The sequence below is a fragment of the Nanorana parkeri genome, unplaced genomic scaffold (genome assembly GCF_000935625.1).
Source record: "Nanorana parkeri isolate BGI_ZX_2015 unplaced genomic scaffold, ASM93562v1 scaffold151, whole genome shotgun sequence".
Taxonomy (NCBI): domain Eukaryota; kingdom Metazoa; phylum Chordata; class Amphibia; order Anura; family Dicroglossidae; genus Nanorana; species Nanorana parkeri.
Window position 1 is genome coordinate 1,818,508 of NW_017306419.1, and position 16,344 is coordinate 1,834,851.

At 41.0% G+C, this 16,344-nt stretch overlaps 1 protein-coding gene across 1 annotated transcript in view; it reads right to left on the reverse strand.

Moving 5' to 3' along the window:
- MACROD2 (MACRO domain containing 2) overlaps positions 1–15,416 on the reverse strand; it is a 1,661,433-nt gene extending 1,646,017 nt beyond the window's left edge. The window contains exons 1-2 of the mRNA XM_018554264.1: positions 15,412–15,416; positions 12,885–12,888 (exon numbers count right to left, since the gene is read on the reverse strand). The gene's annotated coding sequence lies outside the window, so the exon portion shown is untranslated. The remainder of the gene's footprint in view (positions 1–12,884; positions 12,889–15,411) is intronic.
- Between the last annotated feature and the right edge of the window lie 928 nt (positions 15,417–16,344).

The window sequence follows — 16,344 nt, forward strand, 5'->3', positions numbered from 1 at the left end:
GGCCCCTTCTTCGGGACGCAGAAGCGATCTGGCGACAGGTAAGTCGCCAGGATCGCTTCTGTTGTAAAGCCGACAGTCGGCCCTACAAGTTTAAACAGAGTCCCGGCGGCAAAAGTCACCGGGAGTCTGTTTAAACAGCCCCGATGCTGGCGACGTACACTGTACGTCGTCAGTCACGAAGGGGTTAAAACAAGTTATTTTCTCAATTTCACTTAGCCATTTTGGACTATTTTGTGTCCATTAGATGCAATGCAAATAAAATCAATTTTAATTCCAGGTGGTAATGCAACAAAATAGGAAAAATGCCAACGGGGTTGAATACTTTTGCAAGCCACTGTAGCTGGTTAGAAAGCACACAAGCCTCCACTGATATTCTTTTTCAAAGAAAGAAGCTTTTTCCAATATTTTTTTTAAAATCTTTGCACATGACCATTGTCAATGAGCCCTTGTCCCTATGGCATCTCCAACATTCTGGAGACACTTGTGGGTATATATTTTGCAAGGTTTCTGAAGTTCTGTATCAGGAGGATTAGATTTTGTAGTTCATTTCCTGAGTTCTGGCACGGTATAAACACTTGTGTAATGGTGTACAAATATCTCACCACTGGTCCTCCATGAATGAGGTCTGAAGTTCTTTTTCCCATCTGAATCTAAAGCTGGCCATACACCTATAGATTTTCTATGGTCAGATTCCTCCATCTACGCTACACTGTGCGGATCAGGAATCTCCCACTAGGCCAAGCTTCAGTATCTTGCTAGTCGGCCCGCTGGCTCTCAAAATACCTGCACAGTCTGATTGGATGCAGGCTTTGTTCAGCTATTTTGAGAGCCAGCAGGGCCGACAAGCAGGATACTGAAGCTTGGCCCAGCGGGAGATTCCTCCATCCACACAGTTTAGCATAGATGGAGGAAACTGTTGCACTTTTTCCATCTGACCAGAGAAAATCTGCAAAAAAATCTAGAGGTGTATGGCCAAGCTTTAAGGTCTGTACCTAACAATGCTCAAGATTCCTAATGAGGCAGCCACTATGGACCAGCCTAAACTTTTTTCCAGTTTTGGGTAGAGTGAAAAAGGGCTAAATACTCTAGATTGTCCCTCAGTTACTGTCCTGGTGACCATCTGGTACCAGAACAGGAAGTCAGAGACAAAGACATAAATAGCTGACAGAGGTTTGTATTCTTTCTCACTCTATTACAAATGGTTTAATTGCTCTCTGTTACTCCATTTTACCATTGCTTTCTATTTTGGTGAGCGCAAGACTTGAAAACAAGTCCCGGGCAGTCCTGGATATCCAAAGAGCTGTGGGCTGCTCTCTACATTAATACACTGTGCTCAGGGGGCAGGGACACGATGCCTTACATTCATTTTTTTTAACATCCAGAGGGAAAAAAAAGCCAGGGGTTGGGCTTTAATCAAGAACTCTCAGCATGGCAGGTGGAAACCCACTCATGGCTAGATGTGAGTGATATGTTCTCAATGCCCAATCTTAATAAGTGACCACTGATTGCATTTGGTGGTCAGCTTTAATGATGTCTTTCAGCTAGAAACATACATTAGCTAAATTACAGTAAACTTGCAAGTGCAATATATCCTGCAAGGAATTGTCTCTAATAAATGATATTTATATAGCTTTGAGTTATTATAGAAGCACTAAATGTCATTTCATGGGTGAACCTTCATATTTCAATTGAACTCCTTGAAGAACCAGAATTTATCTAAATATCAGTATAATGGGCAGGAACATTTTTATAAATGTGACACAGAAATTCTATGTGAGTACAAAAAGGAAGATGTAAAAATCATTATGCTGCAGGCTTCTTTTTTTTTCTCTTTGTAACCTTTGCTCGCTGCGGGCGTTAAGGAAATAAAAGCTCTTCTTAGGCGGTATTAATTCTGCAAAATAATTAGCAAAAACTATTAACATTTAACACATGGACTCAGCGGCGCACATTAATCACTACAGAGCTTTGGATGGAAGACTTGATGCTGGTGTCAGATAGACTGGCTAATGGGACCTACTTGAGTAGTGTCAGAAGGGTAGGAGTGTTCTTTGAATGCAATATGAAACAATTTCTACAATGACAACATAATTTGTTTCAGTTTTTGAAAATTAGTTGTGTTTTCTTCTTTGAGCATCGTGGAGTATGAGAACAGAGCTATTTGTACTGAGATGCAAGCTGAAAATGCCTTCTTGGGTGGCACATTCCAAGCATGTGCATGTAGATCCAGGACGTGGACTTCTGGAACCAAGGCCATGATGTCCGCATGCTTTGAGGCTCATTAGGGAAAAAATGTGTATCAGGCAAGTTGGAAACACTTGTCTATAAGTTTTTCCTTCTATGTCCATTCATAAAAATATCTCAGTGACCAAACACTGGGGTTAGTTTACTAAAGGCAAATAGGCTGTTCGGTTTGTAAGGGACTTTGCACTCTGCTGGTGAAGTTCCCCTTACTTTAGTGAATGTCGTGTAATTTCACTTGGCAAAGAATATTCCAGATTGTCCAAGGAAAATAAAAAAAACAATATTTAATGCTTGCACATGGTTGGCTGATGGAAGACAGCAGTTCTTCACCTCATTCACTAAACTAAAGGGAAACCTCTCCTGTAAAGGGCAGGTTCACACCATATGCATTGGGGTTGCGATGGCCGTTTCCAGCGCAGCCCAAATGCAAGACAAGGCAATTTGCCTTGTCATGGATGAGCTCTGTTCAGACCACCACAATACACTGTGCACTGAAAAAAAAAGTATGGCATGCATTTCTTTTTGTCAGTACAGCGACATTATTATGATACAGGATTTATATAGCGCCAACAGTTTGCGCAGCGATTTACAATATAAGGAATACATTACAATACAATTCAAGACAAGATGGTAAGGAGGGCCCTGCCTGTGAGGGCTTACAATCTAAAAGGGAGGGGGAAGTGATACATGAGGAGCCCAGATAGCAAGCAATTGAGCTGCAAGTTTGAAAATGACTTGCTAAACTATTGCAGATTTGCCAAGCTTCCCAATTTTGTTTCACAATTACAGCATTCTGCAATAAGTCTGCATTGTAAGTCTCCAGACCTGCGAGCTTGCAGAGCTCTTGCTAAGACCTTGCTGTAGACTTGCCAAGCAAATTTGCTACAAATTCAAAAAGTGTCAACTGGAACTTGTGCTGCGAGTGTTCTGCAAGTCTACAACTTGCCAGGAATATGTGCAGCAAGTTAACAAAATTACAATTTCACCCTGCCACAAGTTTGTAGCAAGTTATCCTTGCTATCTGGGAGGTAGCTGTGTGGGGATGAATTGTTTGAGAATGTGACTTGCCACACAGTGCAACCATCTCACACCCCACTGTGCCCGTAGAACTCAATGAAATGTAATTTGTGACATTTCAAGAAAGTTCTCAAAAAAAAGTACACAGTGCGATGTGCCAGGATCGACCCATCAGCACTATGCTGGTCAGGGGCGGCAGGGAGTAGAGCGGCAGCACAGCCAATACTGGCCCCAGGGGCGTGGAATTCCTATCGCTCGATGCCCGGGACATGCAATGTAGTTTTTTTCTACATTGAGCTCTGCTTCGGGCAAGCAGGGCTAAATGTGCAGCAGGAAAGCCGCCACTCGTTTTGTACAAGTGATCTCAGCTATGGCGCCAGGATCACATGTACTGTGCCTGAAGGTCTGCAACTTTTAAGAGAAAATTTCCCCTTGCTTTGGAGACATTTGCTATTACTTCCTGTTGCGTCTTTGAGACAGGATGGGAGGGAAAATCTGGATAAGACATAGACAGCAAAAAATAAACCGACAGAAATTGTACCTCATTCTGCTCTATTCATATGTAAAAAGAATCATTTTGGTTATACATACACTTTAATGAAACTGGGAACTGATCTTGTTACAGAAGGAACGCTGAATATTTGAAGAACTCTTTCAGAAAGTTAAACGCTTTACAGAACCTCCTTGTTTTCAGCTGTTATAAAGAAAGCAAGATGACATCAACAGGATATATTTTTTTCTTCCTTTTTCAACCTTATTAAATTAGTACATGATGTCTTTTCATATATACAGAGCGTTCTTTGCTAGGAAAGAACAAAGTGTATTTCTCTTTATGAGAACTAAGGTCTCCATGTAGTGAGCAGTATCAAGTTATTTATGCTGCTTTCATTTAAGGAAACTGCAAGTTTAGCGACTAAAACTTTCTGTAGTGCACCTGTATTTAACCACTTAAAGGCCATGGTGTTTTACCCCCTTCCCGGCCAGGCCATTTTTCAGTATTCAGCGCTGCGGTACTTTGATGTTTATTCCGTCATGCAACGCTGTACTGAAATGAATTTCATACCATTTTTTGGGGACAGATAGAGCTTTCTACACAGATACATATACATCACTTCCTGCATTCGGGTGACAGGAAGAGAGATCAAAGGGATCTCCCTTTGATCTGCTGTTAGAGCGTCGCTGTGCCGGTCCCAGCTGCATCGGCCACAGTGGATCACGGGACCGGCAGCGAGAAGGAGGGGGGAGGGGCAGGACGTCTTAAGACGCCCTCCCACTCCTAGCAGACGTCCGGCCGTTCACAAACGGCCATGGACGGAAGGTAGTTAAAGCAAAACTGCAAGGGATATAGTAATAAAGGGAATCTACAGTGAAAAACTAAAAATAAATATGTATTTATATATTGAATTTCTAGAAGTTTGTAAACTTATTGAAGATGTCCATAGGATGTACTTCCTCCATGCACTGACACAAATATTCACTTCCTTGTGTCCCAACTCACAGAACCTACTTTCTGAACTACAACTCAACTTGTTCCCCCTCTCTTAGAGTGGACACAGGGAACACCCACAATGTAACATCATTATTGCTTGCTGGAAGCAATGCATGATGGGATATGTAGTCTTGACGAATCACATCAAGACGTAAAACACACTGGGAATCCAGGAAGTTGTGGAAAGGGATGGGCAGGCAGAAGGCAGCACTCATTACATGAAAGGGATTTTTTTCAAGTAAACCTTGCTTGCATTATCAAAAACAACTCTAGTATGTATTCCTATTACAATGCTGATGTTATAACGGGATAGTGTATACTGGGACTTTAGAACTCCCAGATGGAAACACAGGCAGCAGTAACAATCTGTCAGCATTTCTAACCCTTCCCTAATGTAAATGTATTGTCAGTGTAGGGAGAAAATGCCCAAAGTACCATCTTTCGGCCAAAATTGCGGTGCATCCGTGATTTCTCGTGTCCCCTCTGACACAGCACAGCGTCCAGCTGGGAGGAGAGAAACTGTCGGAAGGCTGAGCAAGGCAGGGAGGAGAGCGCTGTGAGCGGCATGTCACAGGAGTTCGAGCTCCTGCACCTGCCCGCTCGGCCTCCTGTAACAGATCAAGGAGGAGACAGCTGTGAGGTATCACAGGAGGCAGAGTCGGCAGAGTGGAGGAGGAGACAGCTGTAAAGGAGACCGAGCTCTCCTCCTCGTACCGCCTTCACAGCCTCCTGTGACAGCGAGTCAGGATGGATTGCGGTTACAAGCAAACAGCTAATCGCTGACTCCTTGTAAGTAACTCAACATAGTATGTTTATTATGAATGAACAGGAAGTGTTCTACATAACTTTTTTTTGTTAATTCATGATTGTGTACATGGTAAACATATCTCCACAGGTTATGAATGGACAGAAACACTCAGTATAGAGATTTCCTGTTCATTTATACAGGGGCTGACTCTATGTCCTCAATCTCTTATCCTATTTTAAATTGAAAATTTCATGGGTATATTTAGACTCCTGAGATTCCCCCAGAGCCCCCGACTGTAAAGTTAAAAAATACAAATATTAATTTTTTTTAAAATGACCAAGTAAAATATTTTTAAAAAGTTTAGAAATACAAATAAAATATTTAAAAAGGTAGGAAATAAATAAGTTACGGTTTTGGCCTGACAATTTTTTTATTTTCGGTTTTGGTCAGAAAATCCCATTTTGGTGCACATCTAATATTTATGATACTGTGATGTTATCCACAACAATTAATCAGATTTTACCTTACTGTAGTCAGTAAAAGGAATTCTAAATGGTTGTTACAGGTTACAATAAATTTGTCTTTTGCCTGAAAAAAGAGTGTTTCTAGTCCAGATGACTGTAACTTTTCTCTCCATGTGCCCCAATGTAACCAGTCGATACTGGCAGTGTAGACAGTCTCCAAGTGACTTGTTTTGGACCTTTTTGGGCAGAGGTTAGGCGCATACCCTGGAATTTCATGGATTATGACATTGTCTGGGACCCTTTTTTCCTCCTGCACCATAAGACCATCCTCAGGAAAACATACAGAAAATCTATTCTGCTGCATCTGCTTTACATGGTGAAAAGCTGTATTCATAAACTGGAAACAAGGGCTTGCTCCCTCAAATTTGACAAGCAGCCCCCATAAGAGAAAAAAATTTATCAAGTGGCCCCAGAGTGAAATTAGTTTGAGAGCCCTGCTCTATATCAATGTGGATTAACAGGGTCAATGAGATTGAATGAATGGAGAACTTGAATCAAGTCATTTGATCTTCTCCACCAGAGGTACGCATGACAAGTTTTGGAAAGCTTGGTTTAACGGGACGAGTTTAAAGCCTTTCTGGACTACAGCACGTAATCCACAATTGTAGGCTGGAACTGGTGGTTTTGTGGTTGTCTGGTCTAGACAGAAGGAAGGTTCTGCCTTTCCTCTCTTTTTCTGTTCCTTGTCTTCTCTATATTCCTTTCTCTCTCCTTTGATGTGCAAGTTTGTTGCGCTCAGTTTCTGTGTGTTCAACTAAATCAATTGATTTAGTTGAACACACAGAAACCGAGTGCAACAAACTTGCACATCACTTCACAAGCACACTGCTATACATTGTTGCAGCTGGTTAATTAGAATATACTTTTTCTCCAAGCGCAGCGGTTTATATAATTTGAGTACTTGTAGGACTCTTTTCTTTCCCCTTTGTCTCTGATTTTATAACGCATTCTCTTGTTCTCCGTTATTTTTGTCCTTCTCATTACCCAACACTTGATGAGCTCACTTTGCAAAACGCTAACGTAATACCTTGGTTTGCGAGTTTTCCGCAAGACAAGCAAATCATTTCTGAAAAGTTTTACCTTGATATACGAGCGATGTCTTGCAATACGAGCAACATTTTGTAGAAAAGCACCACCCGAATAAGGCTGTAGCAGTGCGAGTGATGAATCTGTTTAACGGCAATGCAATGTCACATCTCCGCAAAATCCTCAAAAGGAGGCAACAGCAAGTGTCATTGGATAGGTTCCTTGTTAAAGTTTCACGAAATGTAAAAGATTCTATTGAGGCAAGAGATAGCAGTGATTCCGTTAGTGATATTGAAAGTCGTCCTACACAATAATTTCCTCTCTCTTGTCTCCCTCACACCAGCCACAAAGGTACCTATAATTGGTTTATTCTTTATACTTTGTGCAGTATTATATTACAGTACAGTATTGCAATCATATTTATATGAATATTTTTGGGTTGTGGAACGAATCATCTGAGTTTCCATTATTTCCTATGGGGAAATTTGCTTTGATATACAAGCGCTTTGGATTACAAGCATGCTTCCAGAACAAATTATGCTCGTAAACCAAGGTATTACTGTCCTTTCAATGTATATTTAAAACATTTTATTAAATAAAGAATGTTAAAAAAAAGATGACCGTTAGTCATCTTTAATAGAATCGCTAGAGTGCACTTTGAAATTAAGACATACTTGTAAGAGGACAGTGTAAACACTTACCATTCTGGCTGCCTGTGCTGATGAACACCACTCCTATCCTGACAAATCTTCTGCTGAGGTCTGAAGGCAAACCAACACCTCCAGGAGTGTGGATCTTCTGGGTTCTCTGCAGCTCTCATTGGCTTCCTGCTGACTTTCACACTCTACTACTACTACTACTACTCTATCTTGCAATGATCTAGAGTTCTGTAGGCCCAAATGAGGGCCAAGTGACATGGCAATTTCCAAAATACACAGTTCATGGTCCAAAATTGGGCTGAAGAGTGACAACTTTATCCCAAGTTTGACTATGCATATTTTAAAGTAATGTATGCACACCTCAGTAGTTAACATGATGGATAGATTTTTGGCAGCCAAGTCAAGTATTTCCTTGGGCTTCATTGATTTTAATTCATCTTGTCAGGCAAATACAATGTACTGAGGCAAATAATTTAACAATTAACCTGCTATGCCGAGCACAACATTTGTAGATGTGCCGTAATTTCTGATGGCGTCCTCTGTGAAATTATCATTACGTGTGATCCAATGTAAAAGCACTGTCTTATAAAGTGATTTATCCTTTGAAACCACAATAACAGTAACCTTTCTATTACCAGTGGAGTCTAGAATAAATCACATGGCAAAGTAAAGAGATTACACCAGTGATATTTATAACAACAACATGACTCATTGCAGAAGGATAAATATATGGCGCCAGCTCTGGAATACGAGTCATACATACCAAGGTTTGTGAAGCTAGCTGGCCTGGATAATACTGGCACTTGTTTTTTTTCTTTGCACATTGTTTACGGCTTTATCTATAGATATGTTCAAAAATCCCTTCAACATCTTGAAAAAAACCATGCCATACCCACCATGATTCAGTTTTTATCCCCTCTTTTACATATGCCCCCAAGCTCAGAACATTTATATGGTGGTGGTGAGCAGAAAGGTTTAGCTTTAGGCAGCGTACTTTTGTGTTCGTGACCCAAACCTAAAACTAGATTATGGGCCATCTTGTGGATACTTCATCTTGGTGCATCCTGATTCCACAATCTGCTACTACTTCATTGAAGAGTCACCTCATTGCCTTATAGGTATTCTGAGACTAGTGTTTATATCCTGAACTTTGATTACTTGGTTACCTGACCTGACTTGTCTTTGGAATTGCTCTGTCTTCTACCGTTTTCAATATATGTTCTTTTTATGTGTATATATTTTGGTCAGGACTCAAAAACAATATATTTATTTGTATTTATTTTTCAGGTATATATGAAATATTGTTGCATGCAGGTGGAGCTTTTGGCTTATTTTTACATCCTCTGCTTACCTTCTCAAGCCGAAATGTACATGCTTCTCTGAATGAGTCCGGAAAGTGGCTCATTCCCCCCTATCAGACTTTCTTCAATGGGCTGTACTGCACATCTAATCAGAGACCTGATCTGAGAGTGCCTAAAAGGAAATGGCTTCTACTGTTCTCTTCTACCAGTCCTTTGTTAGTTGGTGAGGCTAAAACTATATGTGCATATACTGCACTATAGAGAATAGAGACATAGACAAGAATAAGCTGTTCTGATATATTAAGGCATGCTAAAAGATTTTATATAGATATTTTGCATAAAAAGTCCCAGATACTTGACCTGTCGAAATCAAGGGGATCAGTGTAGTGTAAACACTGCAGTGTAATGAAAAAAGCAAATTTTGGTATTCACTCTATGTTTTAAATAGGGCTCTAAGTATCAGATAGCCAGACAAGAGTAGGTTGAAGATGGAGGCTGACAGAGCAACAATGGGAACCAGAAGACAGGTTGAGGTTGTTCTAAACCGGCAATCATGATTCAAGTACTAAAGTTCATAAAGGCCAGAAGGAGCCTTTGTTAAAGCCCTGGCAGAGTGTTCTATGCTGAATTTGTACTTCTCAAATCTTGGCATCAAATCCATGCTGAAGTTTAACTGTGCCACATTTCCCTATTAAGTTAATTCAGTGTTGTGTGTCTAAGTTCAATGCAACCTGCCCAATGGGAAGATGCTGGCATTAAAGCCACCACCATAGATTATTATAATTACATAGTATTTATATAGCGCCAACAGTTTGTGCAGCGCTTTACAATATAAGGAAGACATTACAGTTACAAAACAATTCAAGATAAGATGGTAAGGAGGGCCCTGCCCCTGAGGGCTTACAATCTAAGAGAGGAGGGGGAAATGATACATGTGGTAGCTGTGGGAATGAATTATGTGAGAATGTGAAGGTTCAGTGGTTAGGTTGAGGTGGGATAGGCTTCCCTGAAGAGATGAGTCTTTAGGGAACGCCTAAAAGCAGTCAAGGTGGGAGATAGACGGACAGGTTGGGGTAAGGAGTTCCAGAGGATGGGAGAGACTCTAGAGAAGTCCTGGAGGCGAGTATGGGAGGAGTGGACAAGGGAGCTGGAAAGCAGGAGGTCAATGGATGAGCGGAGGGGACGTTTAGGGTGATACTTTGAGACAAGGTCTGAGATATATCCGGGGGCAGAGTTGTGGATGGCTTTATAGGTGACTGTTAATATTTTGAATTTTATCCTCTGGGCGAGTGGAAGCCAGTGGAGGGATTGGCAGAGGGGGGTTGCAGACACTGAGCGGTTGGTAAGGTGAATTAGTCTGGCAGCTGCATTCATGATAGACTGAAGGGGGGATATCCTGTGTAGTGGAAGGCCAATGAGGAGGGAGTTACAATAGTCAAGACGAGAGATAACAAGGGAGTGTATGAGTAGTTTTGCGGTGTCATTGGTGAGGAAGGGGCGTATTTTTGAGATGTTACGAAGGTGAAGGCGGCAGGATTTGGATAGCGATTGGATGTGGGGAAGAAAGGTGAGGTCCGAGTCAAGGATGACACCTAGGACCTTGGCATGAGGGGAGGGTTGGATAGTTGTGTTATCAATCACAACTGAAATGTTGGGGGAAGGTGCACGGGGTGGAGGAAATATCATGAGCTCAGTTTTTGAAAGGTTGAGTTTTAAGAAATGTTGTGACATCCAGACTGATATGTCATTTAGTAGATTAGTGACACGCAAGGACACTGAGGGGGAGAGTTGTGGAGTGGAAAGATAAATTTGAGTGTCATCCGCATAGAGATGGTATTGGAAGCCATGTGAGGTTATTAGTTGACCAAGGGAGGAGGTGTAGATGGAGAAGAGGAGTGGTCCAAGGACTGAGCCTTGGGGGACCCCTACAGAAAGAGGAAGAGGAGGGGAGGAGTTAGAATTGTAGGTGACACTGAAGGAGCGCGTAGATAAGTAGGATGAGAACCATGAGAGAGCAGAGTCTTGTAGGCCAAGCGAGTGGAGTTTTTTGAGGAGCAGCGGGTGGTCAACAGTGTCAAAAGCAGCAGAGAGGTCTAATAGCAAGAGTAAGGAATAGTGGCCGTTGTTTTTAGCGGTTATTAGGTCATTGGTGAGTTTTAGGAGGGCGGTTTCAGTGGAGTGTTTGGGGCGAAAGCCGGACTGAAAGGGGTCCAAAAGGTTGTTATTAGCGAGGTGGCAACTCAGGCGGTTGTAGATGAGGCGTTCTAGGAGTTTAGAGGTGAATGGGAGTAAGGAGATAGGTCTGAAATTATTGAGGTTGGTAGGGTCCAGTGAAGGTTTTTTGGGTATTGGGGTGACTAGTGCATGTTTGAGTGGGGTAGGAAAGATTCCAGTAGAGAGGGAAAGATTGAAAATGTGGGTAAGAGGGTGACCGAAGTAGTTTTGAGGGAACAGGGTCCAGGGGGCAAGTGGTGAGGTGGGTGTCAGAGAGAAGCTTAGTAACCTCCTCTGTGGTGACAGGGTCAAAAGAGGAAAGTAACAAGTGTGATGGAGGATCAGGTTCTATAATAAAAGGAGCAGTTGATTGGACAGTGGCGATCTGATCTCGAATGGTATCTATTTTGTTTTTGAAATGAATGGCAATGTCCTGGGCAGTGAGTGAGTTAGTGGGTGGTGGTAGAGGACATAGTAGAGACTTGAAGGTAGAAAATAGTTGACGAGGTCTGGATGAGAGTGTGTTAATGAGAGTGACAAAATAAGTTTGTTTGGCAGCACGGAGGGAGGAGTTATATTTTATCAGGGCAGCTTTGTACAGGGTAAAGTCTTGAAGATGGACTGGCAGGTGCCTATTGGAGGTTGGTGAGTGTCACCAGTTACCAAAGAATGCATCCCTGGAGTGCCTCTATATGTTGATACTCAGAGTCTCATTCATCTGCACTGATGAGCAGGAATGGATGCCGTGGATACTCTCTTTCATCGAACAACAGAAATTCCTTACACATAGGAGCAGTAAAAATAATTTTAAAAAAGCAGCAGTCAAAATGCATCCACAGAGTATCTCTGGATGTCCATCCTGACACCCACAAGTGCCTGTATGCATATCATACTTTGTGGCAGTATGTGGTTTACGACCTATGGGTTTTATTCAGCAGCTAGCTTATCATCCCTTTATGTTGTGCAGCACAAGCAGGACTGAATGGGTTCTGATGCAGGGGCCCCAGCATGCTTCCCAACCATTGCAATGAAAGTGATGGCTCACGCATGCACAATAGCATTATAGAGAATGGCATCATCATGAAATATCACTGCCAGCACCTCTCTCTGATCATTAGTCCACTCCATTATTACTAAATCAGTCATGAAAAGTATAGCAAGTGCAGTGCTGCCTGAGTTCCAACTCATTCCTTCATATCAATAAAGTAATAAGCTGGCATTCAGACAAACTGCTATTTGGGATTCTCAAAAGCAAGTTGTGGTATTGCTTCCCCCGTAGCCTGTTAATATAAAGGTAAGATGTAGTAACTGTTTGCTACATAGGACATGCTTATAAAATTAAAGTGTAAATCCTAATGTGTACATAATGGTACCAGAAAATAACTGTAAGTAATTGGGTAATTTCTGAATGACGAACCTTTTTCTATGGTGAGTACTTTTGGCACAGTTCCAGCCAGCAGTAAGTAAATTAACCACCGCATTGTATAATATTCAATTGTCTGATTTATGTGTTTTTTCCACTTTCAGCATAAAATCTTTTATTTATAAAGGTTTACCCATTAGATTCATTTTGGACATTTCAAATGATCATGCAGTGCCATGGGTATTATACAAAGTGGTGTCTGCGTATCTACCATTTTGTTCTCAATGTGCTCTAATAAGCACAGTACAGCCTCCCCTGTAAGTCATAAGTCTAGCAAAATTGACATAATGATAACAAGGTTTGCAAAATCACTGATTCAGTCTGAATAGGCTGTATGGCTTTATAATTACCTTGGTTACACACTAATTGGCGGTGTGAATAGTAAATGCTTGAGTCAGCAATTCATAACTAACAGCCACTAATTCCTAAGTGAGACTCTCTGTTCTTTATTATGAGCATGACATTCTGCAAATGTTTCAGTACAGTCTGGCCACCTTCAGTCTCAATTCATGCCAATAATTATCAGACAAAATGAATTACTGGATTAAATTTATACTAAACCATTCAGGTTATGGAGATGTGACAGTACTGAAAGTGATCTTTTATTTGTCTGAGGGCCATTCACCTGCAGGCAGGGGGTTTGGTCCATGAAGATGCATATTCTATTTAGCAGACTATATCTTTTTTTAATGGGAACATGCCAAAATGTTATTCCTCTCGACAGTGGCTGGCATGTGGGGTCAGGGGGGACTACCTTCATGGCCGGATCCAGTGACTTTCATGTAATCCTTCAATGGGTAAGGACAGATGTACATGGACCCTTAAACTGTGGCATGTGGACTTTTACCTGCTCTTGGTGGCCCTTACACATAGCCTAGAAGTACATATAAACCCAAAATGAATGACAATGTGTTTGCTACTGTATATTAGAAACAATCGCCATTTAAAAAATAAAATTCTTGTTTTTACCATTGTTGCATTGTTGTATTGCTGATCTTCTGCAGCCTCTTAGCAGCCCTTCCTGTCTACATGCATGTACTCAAACAATGGTTGCATTACACTACTTAGGTAGGGAAATGCAGGAAAGTTAGGGCATGTTGCACTGTTTTGCAGTGCACTGCAATGCTAGGCCTATTGTGTCGATTCCCTCAGCTAGTGCATTGGAGTCCCATCCATAATTAATGGTACGGCAGCACACCAACCCATGCATGCGGCAATGCCACCTGTTACAGTGATGCGCTTGTTTTACCGCATGTTACTGCAACACGCTGGTGCGAACTCACACCCCATAAAAGTAGTAATTTAAAGGCTATAAATCCATTCAGAACTATAATTGTTTTCATGATACAGAAAATGTATCTCTCTTTTTATTCTTTCTTGTCTCTAGCATCTCTATATTCTGCACAGCAGACATTAGGTATAAAGTATGAGCAGCCATACATGACCTGATGAAAGCAAGCAATGTGACAGATTGAAGCATTGCTATAACAGTCTAGCTTAATTGCAGAGCAACAGTGAGAGATTAAGAGGGCCAGAAGCTTCAGAGCAAACAACGAGCCCCTTTCAGCTGACTTGGCAATCTAAATATCTTTTTAATGTCATTCAAGTGCTTTGAAACAGAGCTCTGCATGTACCTGCTGAAATAAAATAACTTGAAAAGGGATTGGTCATAGAGCTGCCACTTCTACAATATGCATTAGATAATTGGTCTTGCATAATAGGGTGGAACAAATAAAAAGAAAAGTGCAGTACCCTATAGCATCATCATATGTCACCTTTTATCCGCTTGAATAAGTACTCCCCAATGTTATCTGCATCCTAAACTGAGGACAAAACCTTACTGCAACCTTACTACTACCTTTATGATATAACACAGTTTATTTAGTCTCCAACAATCAAATACCTATGGAAGAATTACAGACATTGATACACATGAGGACACTCCTCCTTTTCAATACGTCATAACTGAAAATGTTTGAATCCATAGCAAAAAAAAAACTTTTCTCTATTAACAAAACGCAGCTTTACAATAATAAAAGCTTTATTAATTAAGTTGATGCAGAGATAGGGTGGCCAGGACATAGTTTCTGCTGACTCCCAGTAATATTTAATCATTTACAGGAAAATCCCCAGTTTGAAACTTTTGTGTGGTAACATTTTAAGACATATTGCCTTATCCTCTTTGGTGCTCCTCCATAACTCACTTTTCCTTCTTAAAAAAGGGATCAGGTGTAACTTGGCACCCTTACATGTTCTTCTCACTCTTCACCCAGACATGGGTAAGGTATCACTTGCCGTGCGCACATGTCCTCACTTCTCCACCAGACATGGGTCAAGTGTTACTCGTCTTCCTCACATGTCTTTCTCCCTGCTGTAATGTTTGTTGGGGTGTTACTTCTCTCAATGGGGTGTTCTTTTTATTTGTTCACCTAGGATAGGCTATTTCTTGTCTATGGAATGGCCAGGCATCTTTCTTCTCTGTCCTTCCCCTCCCTCCTTCTATGTACAGCTCAGATGTACTTTTACTTAATTCTTTTCACCTCTGTTTCTACAATCTCGTTCTTTACCCTCCTGCTTGGATGTATTTGTCCTCCCATTTTTGGAGGGAGAGTGAGAAGGACATGTGAGGAGGACAAGTGACACTTGAACTATGTCTGGAGGAAGATTGAAATAGGCATATGAGTAAGACAAGTGACACCTGACCCATGTCTAGAATAGTGAGAAGGACAAGCGGCATCTAATCTCAAGCAATTCCTAGAAATGGAGGAGGACTAACATCAGAGTTTTGAAAGAAGAACAGTTTCTAAAGGAGCTGAAAGTTGTATGAGATATGTCCTAAAATGCATACTGTAAGGGGTTTCTTGTATATTTCTCAGAAATTTCAGAATCCCCATGCAGTGTCACCTACACTGGTACTGCAGCAGAGCCATACATTGTATCTCTATAAATGCCAATGTTTTTAATTGGTTCATCAGACAGGTAATGTAAGGATAATGGGATGCAGAAGGTAAAGCATGGAGCTGCTCCAGTCATTGAGATTGTTTCCAGTTATCTTATAAATCCTCTTTAAATAAGGTTGTAAATCTTGATAAAATGCTATTACTTTAAAATATGAAGCTTTTACTGCATATCCCTGCATATTCTTTTCTACTTTTCTGTAGGGTTGGTTATCTTTGTTTTATCCCAGCAAGTAGGAACTTGTACCCTTGATTTGTTTTAAAGTAATTTTGAAGCTTCCTGAAAGTTGTAGAATTCTGGACATGTGCCAAAGTTTGTCTTTCCTTCTTCACATTCTCCTTAGTGCTAGTATGGCTTATTACCAAGTTATATTTTACATTCTGCTCTCTCTGTAGCTATACAAGAAGTGTTCCTATCTCAAAATACCACATGTAACATGCCAAACTGTGGATTTAGGCATTAAAGTGCCAGAGGGGAAACTATCACCTGCTGTGACTTTGTGTCAAAATGCATGACACGTTGTATATTGCATTAAAGATATACTCCATTTAGAAATCAAGCCTTACATGAACAGAAGGATCAATGTTTTAGTCTTCTTCCTTCTTCTTTGCTTTCTTAAAAGATGTCGAATCATGTACAAGGTCATGTGTTAGAGGATTGGTGGATCCCTACAGCATATACTCTGGGTACCATGAGTATATGCCCCATGAGTATATGCCTGGGTACCATGAGTAATACCAC